Genomic DNA, 22,029 nt, shown 5'->3' with positions numbered 1-22,029 from the left:
CTTGTTAATAAACTCATGTCCTGCATGGTTCTTTCGAGTTGGCTATATATTTGCTTTGGATCTTTTTGTGACCTATATTGTATGGGAATAATACATTATCATCGTTAATAAATAGGTTATCCAACCTTTGGTATGAGGAATAATACAGTGGAAAAAATCAGAACACTGTAATCTCCAAAAATCTATTAGGTTTGGTTCAGCTAGATCACATTTTACTTTAAGTGCTCTGAGAGTTCCCCAAAGGGCAGATATCCCCAAAGAGGAGTTTAAAATAGGGTTTAGGGTTGCATTGCCATCTTCTCCTACTATTAGCATACCCTTGGTGAATAATTTCAGGGTTTGCAGCATAGAATACAACCAGGCAGTTTGACCTTGGTAAAGAACAAATAAGTGCCGTAGTGTGGTGTAAATTGGGTTTTTGTGATTTTTCCTTTACACAAAGATATCTCCCCTCAGTATTCGTTCAATGTGAGTGAAGGGTAGGTCTTTATTAATTGCAATACTGAACTTCTTAGAGGCCAATATAGAGTGGCAGCAAAAAAACGACATAGAATATTTGGAATTGGGAAAAAATGACAGGTTATTTAACTTGAAATTAGTTTCCTGGAAAAGGACATAACCTGACTGTGTATAGCAGGGGAATTTAACCCTTTTGTATTAAAGGATACAATTATTATGGACAATTGAGGATTTGCCAGTGTCATGTCACAAGCCAGGAATGAGCAACCCAGTGAAGTCTTAAGGAAAATGAGGCAACACGATAGAACAAATATGTACAAGAATATATCTTAGGTGATAAATAGATCAGAGACATCGTGTATCCAAACATTTAAGTATACAAGTATCAAGGACATAGCGAGTAACCATTGGGCCCCACAGCAAAACAGGGACTTCATGTTTTGCTGTGGGGCCCATAGGTTACTCGTTATGTCCTTGATACTTCTATACTCAAATGCTTGTATATACGATCTCTCTGGTCTATTTATCACCTAAGATAAATTCTTGTACATAGCTATGATGACCGCTTTTAGCAGCATTGAGTTCAGGACATGTAAAGCTTATTATTTGGTCTCCACCTTGTTGCCTGTGTCTTCCACGACGTTTCTTCATCTCCCAGTGACCTGTTTTAATTTTTTCACTGCTCCTCTCACTCTCTTCTATTATCCATTATGATCTTACACTGCAACTAACTACTAAGTGGAGGGACTGCTTGGCCCCATAGCAGCTGCTATGCCTGTTACCCAGGTAGTTATACCCATGCCTCAAAAAAATATATCCAATGAATGTCATGAATGGATGGGTATTAGAAAAGAGGTAGTCCTGATCATAGTATAAGTCGTGTGGTGGCCAGTCATTGCAGAAATATATCTATAAGTAGGATTGCTTGCAAACCTAGTGTTGGAATTTCTGCTAATGCATTGGGAAGAATGGGGTGGAGTAGGGAAAACATGGCATAGTGTCCATAATAGGGGGTATGCTTTAAACAATTTAGAACTTGTTTAATTCCATTGCTGTATGGGTGGGTATTAGAAGGATTGATCCCAATTTCCCTTCTAGGCATTACTTACAGGCAGTGGCGTAACTACCGCCGTAGCAGCCGTAGCGGCTGCTACGGGGCCCGTGTCGCCCGCTGGCACGGGCCCCCACCATGGCCGGAGGCTCCGCTAGCAGCCGCTATGGCTGTTATAGCGCGACGCCACTGAACACTACGGCAGAGCAGGGAGGTATCTACACGCTCTGCCATTAAACAAGACATGTATCCCCTATCCGCAGGATAGGGGATACATGTGTGATCGCTGGCATTGATAGGGAGAACGGGGGACCGAAAGTCCCCTGAAGTTCTCCATCACAAACCTCGGACTCCCGGGTCTGTGCCGGCAGCTCCGTAGAAATGAATGGAGCGCCGGTCACGCTTGTGCGCATGCGTGACCAGCGCTCCTTTCATTTTTATTGAGCTGTGCAGACTCCGGAAGTCAGAGGTTAGTCATGGAGAACTTCGGGGGAATTTCGGCCCACCGTTCTCCCTATCGCTGCCAGTGATCACACATGTATCCCCTATCCTGTGGATAGGGGATACATGTCTTTTGTAGGACACACTGTAGGTCAATTTTTGGGGGTGTTGTGGCTGTACGGCGTTACCTACAGGGGGGGCTGTATGGCATTACCTACAGGGGAGGGCTGTATGGCGTTACCTACGGGGGGGGCTGTATGGCGTTACCTACAGGGGGGACTATATGGTGTTACCTACAGGGGGGGCTGTATGGCGTTACCTACAGGGGGGGCTGTATAGCGTTACCTACAGCGGGGCTGTATAGCATTACCTTAAGGGGGGGCTGTATAGCGTTACCTACAGGGGGGGCTGTATAGCGTTACCTACAGGGGGGCTGTATAGCGTTACCTACAGGGGGGCTGTATAGCGTTACTTACAGGGGGGTCTGTATGGCGTTATCTACAGGGGGGACTCTGTATGGAATTATCTACAGGGGGTGTCTGTATGGCGTTACCTACAGGGGGGTCTGTATGGCGTTACCTACAGGGGGGTCTGTATGGCGCTATCTACAGGGGGGACTCTGTATGGTGTTACCTACAGGGGGTGTCTGTATGGCATTACCTACAGGGGTGTCTGTATGGCGTTATCTACAGGGGGGTTCTGTATGGCGTTATCTACAAGGGGGGTCTGTATGGCGTTATCTACAGGGGGGTCTGTATGGCGTTATCTACAGGGGGTTCTGTATGGCGTTATCTACAGGGGGGACTCTGTATGGCGTTATCTACAGGGGGTCTGTATGGCGTTCTCTACAGGGGGGGCTGTATGGCGTTCTCTACAGGGGGGTCTGTATGGCGTTCTCTACAATGGGGGCTGTATGGCGTTCTCTACAGTGGGAGCTGTATGGATTTATCTACAGGGGGGCTGTATGGCGTTATCTACAGGGGGATGTATGGCACTATCTACAGAGGGAACTGTATGGCGTTATCTACAGGGGGGCTGTATGGCGTTATCTACAGGGGGGGCTGTATGGCGTTATCTACAGGGGGATGTATGGCACTATCTACAGAGGGAACTGTATGGCGTTATCTACAGGGGGGCTGTATGGCGTTATCTACAGGGGGGCTGTATGGCGTTATCTACAGGGGGATGTATGGCGCTATCTACAGAGGGGGCTGTATGGCGTTATTTACAGGGGGCTGTATGGCGTTATCTACAGGGGGGCTGTATGGCGTTATCTACAAGGGGGGGTTGTGTGACACCCAGGGGAGGGGGGGCCCCAGTCAAAAGTTTGCTATGGGGCCCAGTCTTTCCTAGTTACGCCCCTGATTACAGGTCAGATGATGATTCCGATGTTGGATGCATCAGTAATCCTTTCAGTTCATAGTAGAGAAGCGGGAGGCATATTAAACTCACTTTGTGAAGGATCACAAAGGTGTTTCTTTTACGCATTTTATTCGTAGCCTTAGTAGTTTTGGATTTTCCAAACGTGTACCAATCGTCGGGTTTTGGAAGGTGAAGTAAATCAGTGCTGTCATCTATGGGCATCAATTATGGGATCTCAATCAGTATTAAAAGGGTAGCCCAGTTTTAGCAAGTTAATGTTATTTGTATAATTTAAAGCTATAACATTTTTCAATATTTTTCTGTATTAATTTCTCACAGTTTTCAATATTTCTGCTTGTTATTCTCTAGGAACATTCATTGTTTACCTCCAGTGGATAAAATTCTGTCCATGGTCATGTGACTGCAGATCCAAAATATATATATATACAATCCTTCAGTGTCTTCTAATGTAATTGACTTATTATCGGAAGTGACATATCGCTATGTGTGGCAAACTGTATAAGAAATCAGAGCTTTTTTTGTGCTCATTTTGGAATTAGCCCTCACACTCAATACTTTAATTGTGAAATTCTAATGTGTATTCAATCAAATCTAATAGAAATAAAGAACAGGTACCATCCTTAGTAATATTTCTTTCTTATTCTAGTATATGCTTTCCATTTTAGCTGCTTATTTTCCTTTAATAGTTTATTTTGGCCTTCAGAGTAAGCATTAAAAACTGGAGTGCTTTAGTTATTGTTAGCACTTGACAAGCACATTATGTTAATTCATTATTGTTTACTTTAGCATATATAAAAGAGTAATTACTTTAAAGCTTAGTTACCTAAGAAAAACATCTTAAGTGTCTGCTATTCAATTGCATTACAGTAACAGAATCACTTTAGCTTGTCCTTATACAACCTACCAAGTAAGTCGTGTGGAGCTTTTAAGACAGAAAAACGAAAATTTATATTTTTTTTACAGTTAAATGGTCACATATGCAATACAAGATGCTAATGAAACATTACAGCTGAGATATTCAATTATATTTCTTACTTTGCAGAAACTAAAAAGCATTTACTGAAAAAGCATAGAAAGTTATCAAAAGACAAAATGTTTTAAACTGGTATTAAAATAGTACTTTTTGAGTGATACTATACATTTCCATCTAAAATGCATCCAACAGGACCAACTATACAAAGTGTAGATCAACAGGATGTTGATGCAGGATAATTTATAATTTATGTGGTGATCTGCTCTATATACCTTAAGAAAAATAATGCTGCTTCTATAAAAGGGTTCTCTGGTCAATTCAGGGGTGGGATTCAAATTTTTAGCAATAAGTTCCCTACCTGGTGTGCGGGAGGCCCATGGTTCAGCACTGCGCTGGAAATTATGCCTATTCTTAGCAACAACTACAATATTCTAAATGCACTAAATAAATATTTATGTACATAGCAGTAGTATCCTATATATTTAGCAAACTTGTGTCGCCCCCAGTCTATAATTTTAAACTTGTTTTCCACACTATAAAAATAATTACATTTACATAAAAACCTACCTACCCACCCTCACTACATTATACCCATCCATTAACTCCTTCGATACGCAGCCATTTTGTGTATTTTCATTTTCGTTGTTTCCTTCCCGCTTTTCAAAAGCCATAACTTTTTTATTTTTTAATTGACATGGCCGAATGAGGGCTAGTTTTTCACGGGGCAGGTTGTAGTTTTTCACTGCATTGTTTAAAGTGCTATATAATGTACTGGGAAACTGGAAAAAAAAATATTTGTGGGGTGGAATGGGAATAAAACAGAAATTCCAACTTTGTTTTGTGGCTTTCATATTTACGACGTACATTTTGCAGTTAAAATGGCATGTTAACTTTAGTCTATGGGTCAATGCCATTACAGAGATACCAAATTGATATAGTTTCTTTCATGTTCTACCACTTTTATAAAGAAAAAACAATTAGTTAAAAAAAGTTTTTTGTCGCCACATTCTGAGAGCCATAACTTTTTTTTTTTGTCGATTTATCAATTTGATGGCTTATTTTTTGTGGGCAAGCTGTAGTTTTCATTGGCACCATTTTGGGATACATGCAAATTTTTAATCACTTTCTATTTAATATTTTTGGGGAGCTAAGATGACCCAAAAACAGCCATTTGGGAGTTTTTAATTATTTTTTTTTTTTTTGCGGTGTTCACCAAATGAGTTTAATAACATTATATTGCAATAGTCTGGACTTTTACGGGCGCGGAAATACCATTTGTGTTAACTTTTATTTTTTTATACATTATTTTTGGGGAAAAATGGGAAAAGGTGGGTTTTTTAAAGTATAAAGATACAAAGATGGCAGACCTGGGGGCCTTCATTAGACCCACAGGCTGCCATAACAACCATAGGCACCGCGATCGCATTGCGCGGGGGAGCAATTGACCGCGGCATCTAAGTGGTTACATAAGAGGAATCTAAGTGATCTTCAATTCCGCCCATTGCAGTGGGGTGTCAGTTGTAACATAAAGCCAACACCTGCTCAGTATGGGGCGCGCTCAGCCTGTGAGCATGCTCCATACTACCCATTGGTGCCTGTCATGCACAGTTACATGACATGTCGCCAAGGGGTAAATTATAGACATATATGCACACAATCATTGGCGTGCCCAGCCCATTCAGTAATAATGTGCACTGTGAGAAGAGGGGGCAAGTCTCCCAGCCTTCTTTCACACCCCTACATACTAAATTTTAGTGTAAAAGAAGGAACAGTATCAGATCTAAGCTTAAAACAAAGATGCAGTGCCAGGACCAAGTTCATTATATAAATACAGTACCAGAACCAAGCACACTACATACATATATACAGTACCAGAACTAAGCTCAGTACATACATACAGTACAAGAACCAATCTCAGTACATATATACAGGCACAGAACCACGGTCGGTGCATAAATACAGCATTAAAACTAAGCTCAATACATGAAAACAGTAACAGAATCAAGGTTAGTACAGAGATCAATTGGAACAGTCAGGTTAACTCCTGCCAGATAATTTTGTACCATCTGAAATAACCGCTCCCAACATGACCAGAACAATGGTTTGGGTATGCTGGAAGTTGTTTCACAATGTACACTCCTCAACATTGAAATTGCAACATAAAGAAGAGCAAGCTATAAGGTTATGCAAATTGAGGAAGAAGCATGTATTGCTAAGATCTGAAAATGATAAAATTTTCAAATATAGGGCCAATCTGTGGCATGTGGGAGGGGCATAAAAGCCAGATTGAAAGCAAAGGTTTGCAGCCACATGAAACCTCAAAAATCGGATCAAGTGGCGTGGGATGATTGTGCGATGCCTCCTGTTCATCGCTGTCAGTTATCGCCACTTGTCGCAAACTGAGAGGGACAGAATCCTTTAACTGGGAGAGCATGATTCATCACTCCGGCAGATCATAACACGTCTAGGCTGAGATGTCAGAACTTTGCCTAACCTGGAGGTTGGGAGAACAACAACCAACGGGAATAACAGCAAGAGGTGCGTGGAGGTGAATCTCTGCTGGAAGAACGGCGCATAGTGATCAATTCCGTACTGCACGTGAAACTGGATGTCACATCCCAAGTCTAGGGCGGCAACCAGTATTGACACAAATTACCAGAAGGCATTTTCACACATTGGGCTACGGGCCAGACGTCCAGCTACAGGTGTTCCATTGACCACACGCCACCGCTCTCTAAGGCTATCATGGTGCACAGCAAGACGGCAATGGATGTTGGAATGGGGGTCTATCCTCTTCAGCGATGAGTCCTGCTTGTGTTTCGGATGCAATGATAGCCGGAGATTGGTCTGGAGACAACGTGGGCAATGCCATGAAGAGGCATTCATAATTGAACATCACACCTGTCCTATTTCCAGGATTATTGTGTGGGGTGGCATATTGTACGGTAGCCGGACCCCTCTAGTCTTCATTCAAGTACCAGTAGAACCTTTCTCCAAAGTGTCCCAGAAGCTGTTTTTCAACAGTACAATGCCTGGCCACATGTTGCTCATGCTACTGTGAGCAGCCTGTATGGCCTAAATGTGCTATCATGGCCTGCAGTGTCTCCAGACTTGTCTTTCATCGAGCACATTTGGGACATCATTGATTGGCAACTGCAAAGGGAGCTGCCATCAGCCAATCTTGATGATTTATGTGCCCAAGGGCATTCAGTGTGGCATAGCATTCCTCAGACAACCGTGTAAGTGTGTGTATTTCTGCACGTAGACAAAAAGGAGAAAAAGCAACAAAGCGCACATAGTGCATGAAACGGTATAAAGGCGTGTACTGGGTTCAGGTTATGCTGACCTTGTGCAGTTATGCTGGGAGCATAACATCCAGTTGAACAGGATCGAAAAAACCTCTAGGGTGTAGTTGTTTGGGTTCAGTTGCAGCCTGAGAACCGATTTGAGAGCATAGCAGAAGTCTTAATATTGAAATAGCAAGGATAGAAAAACAGGACGGGTGTCTCTCTGGCGCAGCCGATCGGTGAATCATTCACTGTTAGAGTGGTTCATTCGTCTCGGTGATGAAGAAAAGGTAGGTGAAAAAAAAGGTTTATTTTATTCAGTATACAAAACAACAGCAGAGTGTTTCGAAACCGGACCGGTTTCTTCCTCAGGTAGCGTACAAATGAATTGGTAGGTGGGGTGCAGGTTAAATAACCGAACAAGAGGTCGGTTAAGGTTAAAAACTACCGGGTCAGGTTTACAGGTCAAATTTAGCATTAGTACGTATACATACAAAAATACAATGATACAAAATACAAAATAGCTGAACAATATGTAATGCGGAATATTAGTAACAGTTTGTAATAATTCTATTCGCAATTATGGTGTAACGCTTTCATAAAAATGATTCCTAAATAAAAAGTTTTTTTATTTGCGTTAAAAAGGTGCATGTTAAAAATGTGTGACATAAAAAATAGATTAAAATATATGTAATTAAAACAGTGCACTGGGTTAGAAGTTTAAAGAAAAAGGTTATGACTGTAATTTAAAGTCTTGCTTGTATAGCGTCGTGGGTCACCATGGTGAGAGGTCTCTGCATACATATGTAGTATGATCATGCATTTCCAATGTTACTGATAGTGTAATCAGAATTAAGTTCGAGTCGGCTCATTTACGTGGGTCTATTGTTTTAGCATAATATTTTCGACATATGTTCGTTGGTGTTAAACTCAAAAGGTAAGTAAAGAGTTTTTGGTGCGATTTCGGCAGAATATGTTTTTTTCTTACAGGAAATACTAGTGCAGTTACTGTACTATTTTTTTCTAAACAGATCTTATTCTTGTTTCGAAACCATATCAATATGTATAAAAAGGATGTATAAAAAGGATGGTTGTGGTTTCTGTCTTTGATTCTAAGAATATATATGGTTTGTTCATTTATGCGGTCTCTGTGAATTATTTGAAGATACTTTTATAACAAATTTTATCGAATTGTATAGCACCAATTAACGCGATGTTGGATATATTTTTTTGGATTAAATTATTGCCTCTGTAATTTCATTGAGACCTTCCGGTGTTAGAGTCTTAAGTTTGGAAGTCATTAGTTCAAACAGCAAATTCGCTAAAACAAACCAGGAAACTATACAAACTAACAGTCCAAAACTATTAGCACAGAACATTAAGTGTGCTAATTCAGTCAATCACAGCTCCCATATCCCTGTCCCTATTCAATCTTCAATAATATCCCCTGGAAAATCACTATTAGATCTATCTATCTTTACTGTTCATGACTCATCAGATTCATCCCCCACCAGAAATAAAACCCGGAACACATCCATCTCCTTTTCGCCCAATGCACCAACACTTTTTTTAAATCCCAAACCCAGTTTGATTACTACTAACAATTGTTCCTTTTCCCCTGGAGCCACAATCATTGACCACATCAAAGTTGGCTCTAATATGTCTGTTCCTTTTCTTTCCTCTGCATTTCCTACCACTAATTTAGAAGAGCCCCTACCATCAATGTAAAGGATCTGCCAGACACAGCTTCTGTGTCGACGCCCGTGGATAATCAGTCTGCACCTGCTCCTAAGTCTGAGAGAGTGACACGATCTCCTACCAGTCACGCTTGGAGGCTGAGGAGTGGGAGAGCCTATCACAGCCTGGCCAGACGGAGCTAGTTCCCGCCCTCTGTCTATTTATACCTGCATTTCCTGCTCCTCCTTTGCCTGTGATTCTTTTCTGTTTCCTGGCTCTGCTGCTCCTGCTATGATTATTGACCTTGCTTCATTTTTGACCCTGGCTTTACTGACTACGCTCCTGCTCTGCGATTTGTACCTCGTGCACTCCCGGTTTGACTCGGCTCGTTCACTACTCTTGTTGCTCACTGTGTTGCCGTGGGCAACTGCCCCATTTCCCTTAGCTTCTGTGTACCCTTGTCTGTTTGTCTGTCGTGCACTTATTGAGCGTAGGGACCGTCGCCCAGTTGTACGCCGTCGCCTAGAACGGGCCGTTGCAAGTAGGCAGGGACTGAGTGGCGGGTAGATTAGGGCTCACCTGTCTGTCTCCATACCCCGTCATTACAATCAACTTCCAAACCCTCCTTTTTTTTTTAGAGATAACCCCCCCCCCCCCCCAACAAACCCTCAAACACTAACAATCACTAATTTCTTCCACCCCAAAAAAATGAAAAACGATTTAGAGGAACTAGGGGAGGCAAAAAGAAAAAAAGAGTAAAAACGACCTCCCCCATACAACAAATGTCCATTTTCAATATATCCAATTACATCCTAAACAATTCTTAAAAGTCACTCCTGAACAAAGGATTGGCCTTTTGTCCTACTACCAGCACCAATGGCTTTGAATTATTTCTAGATATACACAGATTCACTAGGAAACTGACACTATATAGACATTTCCAAATCATAGCCACAAAAACTAACCCTTTAAATATAGACACTGTTACAAAGGAAAATACCACCCCAGACATGGATCCACTTGATTTATTCAGACATACAGATCTAAAACCAGCATCAAAATGCTATCCTATAGGAAGTCAAGGAAACTTCATTAACACTTTCCATCACCTAGTTCTGAAAGATTTGGAAAATCTGGACTCATAGAATTCATGGTAAAAATAACTTAACATATAAAGAAAAATTAGGTTTAAATTTTTTTAAAACTAATGATCAAATTGTTATTAGGTCAGCAGACAAGGGAGGTGGAACAGTAGTGCAAAATATCATGGACTACCATGCTGAAGCAATCAATATTTTATCTGATATAAACTATTATATTAATCTGACTTATAACCCATTATTAACCATTATGGATAACCTTAAAATTATGGTAAACCAAGCATTTTCCAATCACATTTTAAATAAAAACAAAAATAATTATCTGATCCCGTTAAGCACAAACATACCTTTTTTTATATAAAAAAAAAATCCCCCAGGTAGACCCATCATATCTGGTATGCAATCGCCCACTTGTTACCTTTCCTATTACCTAGATCTAATATTTCAAAAATATGTGGTGGAGTTCCAAAGCTATCTAAAGGACTCAACACAACTGATAAAAGACCTAAATAAAATCCTGATTAAAGAAAATGTATTGTTCATCGCACTAGATGTGAGCTCACTCTATAGTAATATTGAACATGCAATAGGACTAAAAAATCTGAAACTAAGATTAGACAGAGACACAGAACTACTATCCTCACAAATAGATTTTTTATGTAAAATGATGGAATTCATTTTAAAAAACAACATTTTCACATTCATTTGATCACAAAATATACCACCAAGTGAAAGGCACAGCTATCGGGACACGAGTAGCGCCCAGCTATGCAAATATTTTCATGGGCATGTTTGAGGAAGAACATATCTGGCAACACCCGTGGGCAGCCACCAATATTACACACTTCAGGAGATATTTAGATGACCTGTTCCTCATCTGGGAAGGTGACATACTAACTGCTACATCTTTTTGCCAGACATTAAATAACAACACCTTGGGGATAAAGTTTACTTTTAACATACAACCGACTGAAATTGATTTTTTTAGATCTCACAATTGCAAAAACAGCAAACGAAATCACCACACGAACACATTTTAAAAAAAGTGGACAGCTACAGCTATCTAGGCTATAACAGTGGTTATTATCTAAAATGGCTAAAAAACATACCATATAGCTAGTATAAGAGGATTAGGAAAAATTGCATCTTAAATACAGATTTTAACAACCAAAGCCGCATCCTCTACAAACGGGTTAAAGAAAAAAATTATCCGCATACGCTCCTTTCAGATACCTACAAAAAAACACTAGTTTTAAGTCAACAAGATTGCCTACTTATCAATAATGTAGCAACAAATGGAACCCAAGAAAACAGCACAATTAAAATTAAAGAACAAAGCTCCTCAGAGAAAAAACATAAGAATAAATTTGCCTTCAATTTTGTTACGAAATACATTTCCGCACACAAAAATATTAAAGACATCATGAATAGACATTGGCATATTTTACATGTCGATCCTTATCTACACAACAGTCTACCAACGAAACCCACAATAACGTTCAAAAGAGCAAAAACCATTAAAAACATTCAGCCGTATACATTTTTCCAACAGACAAATGTTAACTCAAACTACCTCTAACACACAATTATATAAAAAAGGTAGTTCAAAGTGCGGAAAAAAGAGATGCTTATGTTGCTCCACTATTATTAACACAGATATTTTTAAATCTAACCAGACCAAAAACAAATATCAGATCGAGACACAATTAAATTGCCAATCAAAATATGCTATATACCTCATCAACTGTACATGTGGCCTCCAATATGTGGGAAGAACTATACAACCGTTACATTGCCATTTAACCCCTACCCGCACCAGGACGTAACTGTCCGTCGTCGCGGGAGGTTACTTCCCGCATGAGGATGTACAGTTACTGAGTTTTTCCCGGTGCACACTGTCGGCGACAGTGTGCACCGGGAAATGGGAGGTCAGCTGTCGCCGACAGCTGACACTCCACTCTTGCCGACCAGCGGTTCTTTGCCGCTGGTTTCGGCGAATTAACCCCTTAAATTCGGCGATCAGCTGCAATCGCCAAATTTTGGGGGTTTCTAACATATCGGCAGACCCAGGTCCGAAATCGCGGGGTTTGCCGATAGTTACTATGGAAAACGGAAGCCAAACAATGGCTTCCGAGTTTGCCATGGACGGAAGCCCATCAGGACCAACCTTCGGCTGGTCCTGATAGGCTTCCTGTCAGAGTGACAGGAAGTCACTGTGTCGTTCCCGATGGCACACTGTCGGCGACAGTGTGCATCGGGAACTTGGAGATCAGCTGTCCCCGACAGCTGACACTCCAGTGTTGCCGATCAGCGGCTCATCGCCGCTGATTTTGGCAATTAACCCTTTTACATGCGGGGCTCGATTGCGATCTCCGCATGTAGCGGGTTTGTAGCACATCAGCAGCCCCCATGCAATCGTGGGGGCTTCTGATGCTTGTGATGGCACCCGGGGGCCAGACAACGGTCCCCAAGTCTGCCATGTACGTCAGCCTATGAGGATCAGCCTCTGCTGATCCTCGTAGACCAACTGTCAGAGTGACTGTGACGTCACACTGACAGTTGGAATACATTTCACTGCCTAGGTAGTGTAATGTATTCTAGCAGCGATCAGAGCTGCAGGTCAAAAAAAGTGTAAAAAGTGTAAAAGTGTAAAAAGTAAAAAAAAAGTTAATAAACAAAAATATAAAGTGTAAAAAGTAAAAAAAAATAAATAAAAATGTTTTATAAAAGTGTAAAAATAAAAGGTTTTGTTTTCCTATAATAAGTCATTTATTATAGGGAAAAAATGAAACCGTTAAAAAAAAAGTACACATATTTGTTATCACCGTGTTCGTAACGACCCAAACTATGAAACTATAATGTTCATTTTTCCGCACGGTGAACGCCGCAAACAAAATAAACGGAAAACTGTCAGCATCGCTATTTTTTGGTCACCACCCCTCCCAAGATATAGAATAAAAAGTGATCAAAAATTCGCATTTACCCCAAAATGGTACCAATAAAAACTAGAACCCGTTCCGCAAAAAACAAGACCTCCCACAGCTTTTTTGACGAAAAAATAAAAAAGTTACGGCTCAGAATAGTGTCTCAGAAAAGAAATTATTTTATAGAAACTTAATTTTATTGTGCAAATGCTGCAAAACTTAAAAAAAACTATACACATATGGTATCGGCGTAATCGTACCGACCGGCAGAATAAATTAAACCGTAATTTATTGCGCACGGTGAACGCTGTAATAAATAAAGAATTTAAAGCGACAAAATCGCTGTTTTTTGGTCACCTTAGCTCTAAAAAAGATCCTGAGGGGCCAAAATGCTCACTATACCCCTAGAAAAATTCCTTGAGGGGTGTAGATTCCAAATTAGGGTCACTTTTAGGGGGTTTCCACTGTTTTGGTCCCTCCGGGGCGTTGCAAACCCGACATGGCACTGAAAACCAATCCAGCAAGATCTGCGCTCCAAAATCCAAAAGGCGCTCCTTGCCTCCTGAGCCCTGCTGTGGGTCCAAACATCAGTTTACGACCACATATGGGGTATTGCCGTAATCGGGAGAAATTGCTTTACAAATGTTGGGTGGCTTTTTCTCCTTTATTCCTTGTAAAAATGAAAAAATTCTGTTTCCACAGAAAAATAGGCGATTTTCATCTTCACAGACTAATTCCACTAAATTCTGCAAAAAAACTGTGGGGTCAAAATGCTAACTATACCCCTAGAAAAATGCCTTGAGGGGTATAGTTTCCAAAATGGGGTCACTTTTTGGGGGTTTCGACTGTTTAGGTACCACAAGACCTCCTCAAACCTGACATGGTGCCTAAAATATATTCCTAAAAAAAGGAGGCCCCAAAATCCACTAGGTGCTCCTTTGCTTCTGCGGCCTGTGTTTCAGTCCATTAGGACACTAGGGCCACATGTTGGATATTTCTAAAATCTGCAGAATCTGGGCAATAAATATTGAGTTGCGTTTCTCTGGTAAAACCTTCTGTGTTACAGATTTTTTTTTATTACAAATGAATTTCGGCAAAAAAAATGAAATTTGTAAATTTCACCTCTACTTTGCCTTAATTCCTGTGAAACGCCTAAAGGGTTAAAATACTTTCTGAATGTGGTTTTGAATACCTTGAGGGGTGCAGTTTTCAAAATGGGGTGATTTATGGGGACATTCTAATATATAAGGCCCTCAAAGCCACTTCAGAACTGAACTGGTCCGTGAAAAAATGGCCTTTTGAAATTTTATTGAAAATATGAGAAATTGCTGCTAAAGTTCTAAGCCTCGTAACGTCCTAGAAAAATAAAAGTACATGAAAAAAAACTATGCCAACATAAAGTAGACATATGGGGGATGTTAACTAGTAACTATTTTGTGTGGTATTACCATCTGTTTTACAAGCAAATACATTTAAATTTAGAAAAATGCTAATTTTTGCAAATTTTTGCTAATAAATATTGAATTTATGGACTAAATTTTTTCACCAACTTAAAATACAATATGTCACGAGAAAACAATCTCAGAATCGCTTGGATAGGTAAAAGCATTCCGGAGTTATTACCACATAAAGTGACACATGTCAGATTTGAAAAAATCATCTGTGTCCACAAGGCCAAAACAGGCTGTGTCCTAAAGGGGTTAAATAAACATCTATCAAACTGCCAAAACAAATTCCTTTTACACAGTATTTCAAAACACTGTACTTTGGTCCATAACAATGATTTTAAATGTTTTAGCATTGTACCCATTGAGCAAATAAATGAAAATAAAGTGGATAGGTTCGATTCGCTATGTAAAAGAGAAATCTTCTGGATTTAAAAACTTAAGACCCTAACACCAGAAGGTCTGTAAGGCTGGGTTCACACGTGGCGGAATTTCACTGAAATTCCGCTGCGGACACTCCGCAGCGTTAATCCGCAGCGGAGCCGTTTGTCCATTGACTTACACTTTAATTTAGCAGTGTTCGTTTAGACGAGGCGTAAAATTCCGCTGCGGAGCATAGGCTGCGGAGCGGAATTTGGTGTCCGCAGCATGCTCTGTCTGTTGCGGAGCAGTGGCGGACTCATGGCGGAATTTCTCCATTGACTTCAATGGAGATTCAAAGTTCCGCAATGAAGTCCGCAGCTGTCATGCACATGTCATGTGTGCTGCGGATACGTCTTGCTTTTTTAACTTGACATTTCTTCATTCTGGCTGGACCTATGTATTTCTAGGTCTACAGCCAGACTGAGGAAGTCAATGGGGCTCCCGTAATGACGGGAGCGTTGCTAGGAGACGTCAGTAAATAGTCACTGTCCAGGGTGCTGAAAGAGTTAAGCGATCGGCAGTAACTGTTTCTGCACCCGGGACAGTGACTACCGATCCCAATATACATGTATCTGTAAAAAAAAATGAAGTTCGTACTTACCGAGAACTCCCTGCTTCTGTCTCCAGTCCGGCCTCCCAGGATGACGTTTGAGTCTAAGTGACGGCTGCAGCCAATCACAGGCCAAGCACAGGCTGCAGCGGTCACATGGACTGGCGCGTCATCCAGGGAGGTGGGGCTGGATGCCGAAAGAGGGACGCGTCACCAAGACAACGGCCGGTAAGTATGAAATTCGTTTACTTTCACTAGGGAAAGTGCTGTCCCTTCTCTCTATCCTGCACTGATAGGGAGAAGGGAAGCACTTTTCCCGCAGTCCGCAGCAGCTAGTCCGCATCAATTTTCTGCACATTTTGTGCAGATCCGCAGCCGTAATCCGCAACCCGGATTAGGTGCGGCATTGATGCGGACAGTTGCGGAGGAAATCCGCCACGTGTGGTCATGCCCTAAAGGATCTGCCAGACACAACTTCTGTGTCGACGCCCATAGGTAATCAGTCTGCACCTGCTTCTATGTCTGTTAGACTGACTCCATCTTCCACCACCTAGGATGGCAGGCTTAGGAGTGGGAGAGCCTATCACAGCCTGGCCAGACGGAGCTAGCTCCCGCCCTCTGTCTATTTATACCTGCCTTTCCTGTTCCTCCTTTGCTTGTGATTCTTCTCTGCTGGTTTCCTGGCCCTGCTGCAGCTTCTTGAACTACTGATCCTCTGCTTGTGATTGACCTTGGCTTTACTGACCACTCTTCTGCTCTGCGTTTTTGTACCTCGCTCATCTCCTGGTTTGACTCGGCTCGTTCACTTTGCTTGTTGCTCACGGTGTCCCCGTGGGCAGCTTCCCCATTTCCCTGGCTTCTTTGTACCCTTGTCTGTTTGTCTGTCGTGCACCTATTGAGTGTAGGGACCGTCGCCCAGTTGTACCCCGTCGCCTAGGGCGGGTCATTGCAAGTAGGCAGGGACTGAGTGGTGGGTAGATTAGGGCTCACCTGTCTGTCTCCCTACCCCGACATTACAGGTCTCAATGAAATTACGGAGACAATAATTTACTCCAAAAAATATATCCAACATGTTAATTGGTGCTATACAAGTGGAAAATTCGTTATAAAAGTATCTCCAAATAATTCACAGAGACCGCATAAATGAATAAACCATATATATTCTTAGAATCAAAGACAGAAACCACAACCATCCTTTTTATACATCCTTTTTATACATATTGATATGGTTTCGAAAAAAGAATAAGATCTGTTTCGAAAAAAAATAGTACAGTAACTGCACTAGTATTTCCTGTAAGAAAAAAGCATATTCTGCCGAAATCGCACCAAAAACTCTTTACTTACCTTTTGAGTTTAACACCAATGAACATATGTCGAAAATTTTATGCTAAAATAATAGACCCACGTAAATGAGCCGACTCGAACTTAAGGCTGGATTCACACGAACGTGTATTGCGTCCGTGCGTGCCGCGTGGTTTTCACGCGCCACACACAGACCAATACAAGTCTATGGGGCAGTACAGACAGTCCGTGCTTTTTGCGCAGCGTTTGTCCGCTGAGCAAAAAGCGCGACATGGTCAATATCTCAGTGTATTTTGCGCATCACGCACCCATTGAAGTAAATGGGTGCGTGAAAACCACGCAGGTCGCGCGGAAGCACTTCCGTGCAAACTGCCTGTTTCGCGCACCAGCTGTCAAAAGGATGCACCACGTGCTTTTCTGTTTACAAACATCCGAATGGCGTGTCATAATGATGGCGGCTGTGCGAAAACCACGCAGCCGCGCATCATATGATGATGCCTAACTGAGCAGGTTAGTGGCTTTTGCGCAGGCAAAACGCCACGTGTTTTGCGTGCGCAAAAACGCCATACACGTCTGAATCAGCCCTAATTCTGATTACACTATCAGTAACATTGAAAATGCATGATCATACTACATATGTATGCAGAGACCTCTCACCATGGCGACCCACGACGCTATACAAGCGAGACTTTAAATTACAGTCATAACCTTTTTCTTCAAACTTCTAACCCAGTGCACTGTTTTAATTACATATATTTTAATCTATTTTTTATGTCACACATTTTTAACATGCACCTTTTTAACGCAAATAAAAAAACTTTTTATTTAGGAATCATTTTTATGAAAGAGTTACACCATAATTGCGAATAGAATTATTACACACTGTTACTTATATTCCGCATTACATATTGTTCAGCTATTTTGTATTTTGTATCATTGTATTTTTGTATGTATACGTACTAATGCTAAACTTGACCTGTAAACCTGACCCGGTAGTTTTTAACCTTAACCGACCTCTTGTTCGGTTGTTTAACCTGCACCCCACCTACGAATTCATTTGTACGCTACCTGAGGAAGAAACCGGTCCGGTTTCGAAACACTCTGCTGTTGTTTCATGTACTAAATAAAATAAACCTTTTTTTTTCACCTACCTTTTCTTCATCACCGAGACGAATGAACCACTCTAACCGTGGATGATTCACTGATCGGCTGTTCCAGAGAGACACCCATCCTGTTTTTATATCCTTGCTATTTCTGCACGTGGCGCTCATACTCGATACTGAATAAATCAAGATGTTTGGAATATTTTGTTTAAAATTTTTTATCATTTGCATTACATTAACACGTCTATCGATCCTGTGATTTCCACAATTATAAAACTTTTACTTCTTGGTGTTGAAATTTCAATGTTCAGTAGTGTACAGATGTAGCCATCTTTAGCTTGACACATTAAATACACAGTGGCAAAAACATTAACTTGACCTTTTTAAGATTTTTCAATGGCTTTTGTTGGGTGATAGCACACTGCAGCACGTTATTAGAGTCAAGATAAACTTGGCTTGGCTACATCTCTAGATTTTAACCACACATCATCTCTGCAGACCATACAGTAAACCATTAGGTATGGGGGCCCGAGGGCCCACCCCACCACCTCTGTAAAACAAGCAAAATGAGCCTGCTGCACAAAGACAGGAGGCCCGCGGAACATGAAAGAAAGCAGCTGCTTCCACCAAGCAGAAAAGATATCCCGCCCACCAGTCAGGACCTTCAACTGAGACATTACTGGGTAAAGTAACTGCAGTTTTCAGTACGATTATCAGCAGGCATCAGCGGTTCCCCCATTCCACAGAGACTCCAGAGGGCTGTAACCATCGCTACAGGGCCCCTACAGTAAGTTCTCCCCACTCACTCATGTTTACATAAGTTTACATTTTTTCCCCCGATTTTGTTTCGTTTTGTACTGCATGTTATGCAATCGGGTCAATATGGCACTATTTTTGCCGCAATGTTTGTAATCGCAGTAAAAGTAGCGCGGTTCTGCCCCGATTTTCAAAATTGCGCCACAATAACGCAATCAAATCCCTGACCACTGACAGGCTTAACCTTTGGAGGAAAATTAGGCTATGCTCACATAGGGCGAATACGTTTTCTGTTTTTACGCAGTCTTCTGGCTGAAAAAACCTCCTGGGATGATGTTTCATCCCATGTAACTGCTGCAGCCTGTAATTGGCTGCAGCAGTCATATAAGATGAAATGTCATCCCAGGAGGCCGGCCTGGACAAAGAAGCACAGAATTCTGGGTAAGTATACGATTTTTTTTTCTTTCTAAATTACGTATTTTGCAGAGAAATTGCAGTTTTTCCGCCGCAAAAAAACCCAACATCTGCTATTTGTTGTGGGTTTTACCTTTCCATTGGATTCAATGGGAAAAACCCGCAACAAAAAATTACCGAATACAATTGACATGCTGCGGATTAAGAAAATGCACCACAAGTGAATTTCTGAGCGTTTTTTTTCCGCTTATCATGTATGCAGCGTGTGGATGAGATTTATTCAAATCTCATCCACTTTGCTGCTACTGTTTTATGCTGTGGACTGTCCACAATAAAATCTGTTGCGGAAAATCTGCAGTATTTACGCTACGTGTAAACTTGTAAACTTACTCTAACTGTGGGTTGAAAATACAGTATCTTTGCTCATTTATTTCCTGACATAAATTGCACAATATCTTGAATTTTTTTTTATGTAAACATATCTTAGAGCGATATTCACACGCTGGGGACTCTTTCAGGATTTAGGTGTGGATTTAGTGCCTAAATCCAAATAGAATTCACCAACATTCCACCAGCAATGCAGTTTTTTTTTTACCTTATTCACAGCCTCAGGACAAAAGTCGAAAAACCGCAGTTTAGAGCCTGTTCACATTACATTTGCCTTCCGTTTGGCCTTTCCTTTCGTCAGTTCCATCAGAGGAACAGATGAACGGAAATACAAACGTAAAATACAGTTTCAATTTGCAATACCATTGATTTCAATGATATTTTTTTTCTTTCTGTTGGTTTGTTTGCCTCCAAGTTTAGTTTTTTGGGGGAAAGAATAGCGTGCACCTAGCGGAACGGAAGCAAATTGAAACAAAAAAAAAAATACCATTGAAATCAATGGTATTGCAAATGGAAACGATACTTTACGTTTGTCTTACTTTTCATCAGTTCCTCTCATAGAACAGATGAACGGAAAGACCAAACGGAAGGCAAAAGTTATGTGAACAGGCTCTTAGCTTCATTAAACTAGAAAGGGGTTAATCTGTGGCAGAAATCCTAGTTTAAAGGGGTTATCCAGTCGCTAAAAATTGATGGTCTATCCTCAGGACAGGCCATGAATAGCTGATCAGTCGGGGTCCGACTCTCGGGACCCCAGCCGTTCAGCTGTTTTGAAGGGGGTGCAGCGCTCATACGAGCGCTGCTCCCATTCTTTTCTACATGCTCAATGTAAATTGTCGACACACAGGTAGCGCCCATTCACAGGCATTGCAGCCTTCTTCTCCCATTGAAGTGAATGGGGGAAGGCTGCAATACCTGTGAATCGCTACTACATCTGTGTCGAAGATTTACAGTGAGCAAGTATCAAAGAAGGGGAAGCAGCGCTCGTACGAGCACTGCACCCCCTTCAAAACATCTGATCGGCGCGGGTTCCAGGAGTCAGACTCCAACCAATCAGCTATGGATGGCCTATCCTGAGGATAGGCCATCAATTGTCAACGAATGGACAACCCCTTTTAAGATGCAGATTTCTGCCACAAACTTTCTAAAAAAAAAATCCAAGGCATATTTTGACTATGACAAATCAGTGCCACGTGAACATGGTCCACAGTCAGGGCCGTATTTACCACTAGGCACTGTGGGTGCAGTGCATAGGGCATCCAGCATGGGGACAGCTGGAGGATCGCTTTTTTTTTTTTTTAATTAAAAATTTAACTCGTGGCCTGACCGCCCACCGGTCAGATCACTCACAGGGCAGGGGGGGGTGTGCGGTGCGCTACACCAGCGCTCCTTAGTCTGTAAGACACACCCACTATTATTGGAATGGCCAGAGCAGCTGTGGCCAATCCGATAACAGTAGGCGTTTCTTAGACTCTTAGTCTAAGAAGCGCTGTAGGGGGAGCGGATGGAAGAGCAGGACAGGAGGGCACTGCAGCAGATCAGGTAAGTATTGCTACATGTTTAATGTTATGTAATGTGGTGTAGTGTTGGGTTAAACAATGAATCAATACTATTTTGATGCCGTGCACCCTCAAATGGTTCAATACCTTTAATTAGTGTATTGCGATATTAAACTGTTTGGCCACACAGCTTAGTATAGTAACACATAAATGTAGTGAGCGGGGCTGCTGTTGTGTAATCCAGCCATTAACCCGCTCCTTACAAGTGTGTGCGTGCGGTCAGCATGAGGTGATGCGGCCGGCGCTGCACTAATGAGCACCGGCACTGAAGACAGAGAACATGGTGGGCGCACTGAAAAATCCTTATGCTCTCTGTCTGCAGTGCCTGCTCCGCCGCTCATTGCTGCTGCGCTGGTCACATCACCTCACGCTGACCGCGCGCGCACACTTGTCAGTATTACACAGCCGCAGCCCTGCTCTAACGGTGAAGATCAGAGAAACCTCTCATCTCCGCCGCTATTCCCCTGAATGCTGCGATCAAAGCTGACCGCAGCATGCGAAGGGGGGTTGACCCTTGGATAGCATCACAGGGAATCCCAGTGACGCGACTGAGGGAAATACCATATATGGGCAGACAGCCCAGGGTCCATAGAAGGGCTATCTGACCATATTTCCTGTTAGGGCATACTTTCGTATGTCCTAACAACTGCCTGTGTACTATCAGTGCACAGGCTAATGTATTGGCATATAGATATATGGCAGTACATTAAATTGTTATTCCGGTTACAACAAGTTACCCCCTATCTGTAGGGTAGGGGGTAACTTGCTCATCGGTGGGTGTCTGACAGCTGGTAC

Source organism: Rhinoderma darwinii, chromosome 6 (genome assembly GCF_050947455.1).
Source record: "Rhinoderma darwinii isolate aRhiDar2 chromosome 6, aRhiDar2.hap1, whole genome shotgun sequence".
In the NCBI taxonomy this organism is placed as follows: domain Eukaryota; kingdom Metazoa; phylum Chordata; class Amphibia; order Anura; family Rhinodermatidae; genus Rhinoderma; species Rhinoderma darwinii.
Note: the sequence above shows the minus strand (reverse complement) of the source record.